We start from the raw sequence: 6,054 nt of genomic DNA on the forward strand, positions 1-6,054 counted from the left end.
AATTAAAACAATAAATTAAATTGTTAAATTTAATTTTTAATAAATATTAATTTATGCTGACAACATATTCTATATTTATTAAACATTTTATTATTATTATTTAAAAAATGTATATTTTTTGCCAATTTCCATAATATAACTTATCAAAATTTTATTTTTATTAGCAATAAGAAAAACAAATAATTTTTCCTGCTTTTTAATATGCATTTTTAATATTCTGTGTTTCTGGGGGATCTTTCGCCAGAATTGACTTTTGTTATTGTTGTTGACTTTTGTTAAAATTTAACATAAACATTAGTACTTTTTTAACATTATGTATAATAAACAAAAAAATATATTCTGCTTCTTTACTATGTAAACAGCAGACAAAGAATGTAAAACTTTTTTATATAAAAGTATTATAAAACAATTTTCTAATATAAACAAACAGAAAACTTACAGAAAAAAATAACTTACTATTCAAATACTAGTCAAAATCGAAGGTTATTTAGTGTATTCAAAAAAAAGGCGACTGACTCTTGCTAAAGATTTGCAGACAGGAATAAAATTTGTGCCTTCAAGGCGAAAACTTGTAAAAGTGATTTTTATTTGTTAGTTTTGGTTGCTTTTATTTTGTATTTTTTAAACAACCCTTTTATATATGATTTTTCGGAATTTTAAACTGTTTGGTAAATGGCAAAATTTTTAGAAAAAAAAAACCGTACATTATGGTCGAGGGGAATGGTGGAGTGTAAAAAGCATAAAATGCTTTTAGCTACAAAAACTATTTGAAATTGTATTTTAATGGAATTGATATAGTTTTGTGTATCTTTAGGATAAGGATAAACAAATATAGAGACAAATAATAAAAGAAAAAAGTAGAATATAGATATGAAAGGTCTAGGGTAACAAAAAAGTTAGTAACAATGATAGGGGTAAAGATATAACTAGAAATTGCACTTTATTTTGAAACAACTTTTCTCACAAGAATTGCTGTAGTATGGCAGCAACTTTTGTAAACAAAAATTTTTTACTTATCCTGCTGGGAATTAAAGTTGGTTTCTTTATAGAATTGCAACATCTTTTCTAAAGAAAACTTTCGTTACATTCAAAGCAGCTTTTCTAAACAAAACTTGTTTGCATTGGAAATAGCTTTTCTACAGAAACTTACATTTTTTTTTTTTAACGAAAGTTTGCTTAGAATTGCAGCAACTTTCTGAAGAAAACTTTTTTACTTTTAAAGCAACACATGTAAACCAAACTTGCTTGGAATTTAAATAGATTTTTTTCAAAAACTTGTATCTATTTTAATAAAAGTTTACTTAGGATTGCAGCAACTTTTCTAAGGAATACTTTAAGCAACTTATCTAAACAAAACTTGCTTGAGGCTACCTCAACCTTTTCTAAAGAAACTTGAATAAAATTAAGGCATCTTTTTAATAAAAGTTTGTTTAGAATTGCAGCAACTTTTCTAAGAAAAACTTGATTAATTGAAGCTTCTATTTGAAGAAAACTGGTTTGAAATAGCTTTTCTACAGTAACTTGCATCTTTTTTTAGTGAAAGTCTGCATAGAATTGCAGCAACTTATTTACTTTTCTAAGGAATATTTATTAATTGAAGCAAATTTTCTGAAAAAATAAACGTTTTACATTTGCAGCAACTATGAAGTTGCTTTGCAAAAGGAACTTGCAAAAAATTACCTTTTTAATAAAAGTTTGCTTAGTTAGCAACTTTTCAGCTTGCTTGGAATTGAAACAACTTTTAAAGGTGCCGTCATACACAGGAAAACTTTTGTTTGAAAAAAATGATTCTGAGCCGATTTGTAAGAAATAATGAAATTTTACATACAAAAATATAATATTATAATATTTTACCTTTTCTCTTATAAACTTCTTTCTATGATCATTGCTTCAGGCAACCCATAAACTGACGCAATGTCTCGGACATTGTGTCCTTTATGACCACCATGATCCCTGGTTTTTCCAATGGATTTACTATAGAATTTGTTACACATTTGAGTGATTTAAAATCTAGGGAAAGTGTTATCCATATGTTTGTAACATCCACATATATTGATTGTTCCACCTCCTTTAAGTATAACTCAAAATCGGAATCACTATATCCTTCCGTCCGCCCGTCCGTCTTTCTGTCCGTCTGTGTGCCTATGAAATTTGGCACATACTCTTCTTTTGACCCAAGGACTATTGGTTGAAATCGATCCATACTGACTAGTGTAGGGTATAGTATGATCAGCCATGTCCGACTTTACATTCATACTTGTTCTAAATAAAATCAAAAGAAAATATATTGATTTATAAGAAATTTTAAGAAAAAATAAACTTTGTTGTGTAAAAACTTTTTATTGAAATGATGCCTTAAGTTGTGTATGTAATTTAAAACTTAATACAAATTATATGCCATAAACTTTTTTTACAGCAAACTATAGATTTTTTTCTTTGCAAATCCCTTCGAGCATTAAATACATACGTATATTTAAATTGTCTCTGAAAAAAAAAACTTTTTCTTTTCAAATTGTTGTAATAAAAAAATTTCTAGACGATTTATTTGACCAATAAATTATTAGGAAAATTTAATTTCAATTTAACACATATTTTTTTTATAAGAAAAATAAATGTTGTAAAAAAATCAATAAATTTTAAAATTTATTGTGGCAAAAAAATTTAATGCTTTTTAAATTGTCTACTTAAATAACATTTAAAATGTTTAAATGACATTATTGTGTAGGATTTATGTGTAATTTTTTTATGTTTTTTTTTTTTCATTTTTAAGATAAAGTTACAATTTATGCCTTCTGTGATTGTGTGTCAAAATAATTTCAGGAGTATTGACAACAAAATCCTTAGAAAAAATCTTAACAAGTAAATCATTTGGAAAAAAATAAAGAATTTCCAAACAACCACCACATTTGAGTGTTTTTCTTCGACAACAATTTAAAACGTGATCAGCATAAAAAAATTTAAACATTTAAATTTTATTGAATGAAAAAAAAGCCAACAGACTTTTATCTTTTCCAAAAAATATCATCTTATGTCAGTTTTGAAATTCGCTTGATAAACACAATACCCAAACGTATTTAATATGTCTACATTGTTGTCGTTTTTCGTTTTTTTTTTCTTTTAAATTTTGTGTTACTACAAAGGTCATGTTTAGTTGTTTATGTTGTGTAAATCTTTGCACAGCACAGACCAGGAGCAACAACAACCACAACAATCCAAAAAGGATATTAAATTACTCGAGTATTCGAACTTACACAGAAATTGTGATGAGATAAACAGAGTGAAAAGAATAAGAACAGTAATAAATAAATACCAACACATTAATTGGTCTTATCACATTTGAATATGTTTAAATAAATAAAGGAGAGAAAAGATACTGTTGGATTTAATACAAAAGATTTTTTTTTTTTTGAAAGGAAAAAATATTAAAAACATGATTTAAAAAAAATTTAATTTTATATAAAATTTAATTAGAATTGAAGTAAACTTTTTAGAATTGAAGCCATTTATCAAAAGTAAGCTGAAACAATTTTTCTAGAAGAATTTTTTTAGAGTAGAATATTTGCTTGTAGTGGAAGCAAATTTCTGTAGAGAATTAATAAAGAACCTGTTTGGAATCAAAAAATTTAAAGTTGCTTGAAATTGGAGTCACTTTTTAAAAGCAAACATACTTCGAAATAGGCACCAAGCAGTTCTAAAAAAGTCAATGCATCCAAAAAAAGTCTAACTAGTTAATTAGTTATATATTAGATCACTGTCGTAATCACAACACAACTGCTTAGTTTTTCTCTTGTGAGTCCAACAATGACTTTCATACAGAAAAATGTACCATGTTCTATGTAAGTCATTATTTTAGTAGTCTTTGAAAAATAAGTGCTTATGTAAGTACAAGCCATATTGCTGGGTAATAATGTAGCCAATTAAATGGTTTGTTCTTTTTAACTTAATTGGTTTTCCTCTTGTTGTTCTGACAGCCTTAGGCTACACAAAAATCAATTATCTGCAATAATTTAAAAATTAGAAAAATGATTTTTATTTATCATGAACTGATTTAAAATGTTTAATTCAAAATGCCTTTGTATGTGTTAAGATAAATATAAATAAATAATAACATTAAAACATTGCTAAAGAAAGTCATTAGAAGTTTTTTTCACTTTAAAGAATATATTCAATATATTCTTCTAAGTACGAAAAAAATTTTTGTAAATTTCTCTATTTATAGAAAATAAAAAAATGACAGGAAATGGAAATCCTTTTTAAAGTAGAAAATAAAAGGTAGCTGTAAATAATATGTTCTGCATACCTTTGAGAATAGATTACATACCAATTGAGCCATTTGATTTTAACAGGAACTGCTATATACCCAAAATAAAATCCTTTAGAAATGATACCACACAAACTTATAAGGGTTTGATAACACTGTTTTTCATTTGCATTCCTAAAAAAAAAGTATTAAACGAAACAATTTCAAACATTTTCAAAGAATTCCTTAGGGTCATATAATTTATAATATTTTTTACCTTTTTTAAAGGAAACCATACAATACCAAACACAAAAAGTATAATGACAAATGCTTGTTCACAACAAATAGCAAATAAATACATGTCTATTTTTATTCACATTTAACTTAAAATATAAATATTTAAAATACGTGCCAAACAGCTTTAATTGTCTATGACTTTAAATAGATATAAAACCATAAATAATTTTGAATTTTTTTTTTCATACTTGTTAACAAACTTTCAGTTTAATTTTTATATGTTCAGGATTTTTTCTAGCCATCACCACAATTTTATAATTTTTTTTCTGTTAAAACATAAAGTTTAAACAACCAGCTGAAATAAAACTTTATTTTTTCCCCCAAACTTCTAGGGCCAGCACTACTGCACTCATGCGAATAACCAACATAAAAATCTACACAAATAAAAGTTTATTGTTAAATGTGAAATTTCTATAAGAAAAAAGAAAGAGGAGGAAAAACAAAAAAAAAATAAAAGTGGGAGCAAACCAGAAAAAATACATTGTTTTTTTTCGTTGGTCTACACCCTGCAGTCAACTTTAATAGCTGAATATCTGCATACAAATATTCAGTTCGTATATAAATGTTATTTACATCCTTTACAGCTGCAAATTGCCGGCATTTAGCACTCACATGATAGGAAATTACACCAGTAAGCAAAAAAATAAAAAAGTAAATAGTATTTATTTTTGGAGGTTTTTATGGCGGGTCATTTAAACTGAAACTATGTATAAAAAATATTAAGATAATAGTTTAAGATAGTAGGGAAAAACTATATTATTTTGCTATTGTATTAGTCCCTACAAAAGGTTGTTTATATAAATGATTCCCTTAAATGGTTGTTATTTAGACACAGTTCATTTTGTGATACATTGCATAAGACAGAGATTTTAGTTAAATGTCTCCTTCATGTTTAAGATTTATATAACATTTCAAAGTAACAAACCTTCAAAAGCAAATTAAAATTAAGTCAAGTGTAAGTTAAATTAACTTAAAGAAAAGATAAAAAAAATATCCAGCCACAAAATCAAAACCATGATACTTTTTTGAACCGTAAGAAGTAGTACTCACGCCAGACATGTGGTTACGCCTAAAGCGGTTTGTTATGTTTTCCTATAAAACAGCAGGAAACAGTACAAATACACTTGTTATATAATTTCTGATTTATATAAGAAAGCTTTAAAATAAAAAGAACGAGAGGAGTTACACAAGTTTAAAAATATATACAATGTAAAAAGGTTCTTATACTTATTAGGGTGGTAACAGCTGTAAAGCAAACCTTTACGAAATGAAAAATTAAATATTTAGAATTTAATCCAATCTCTATTATAAACCATAAACCCTAATTGTTTATAGTCTATAGTCTAGTCTACTATAGTCTAGTCTATGGTCTAGTATATGGTCTGGTCTATGGTCTAGTATATGGTCTGGTCTATGGTCTAGTCTATGGTCTAGTCTATAGTCTAGTCTATAGTCTAGTCTATAGTCTAGTCTATAGTCTAGTCTATAGTCTAGTCTATAGTCTAGTCTATAGTCTA

Source organism: Lucilia cuprina, chromosome 5 (assembly GCF_022045245.1).
Source record: "Lucilia cuprina isolate Lc7/37 chromosome 5, ASM2204524v1, whole genome shotgun sequence".
In the NCBI taxonomy this organism is placed as follows: Eukaryota; Metazoa; Arthropoda; class Insecta; order Diptera; family Calliphoridae; genus Lucilia; species Lucilia cuprina.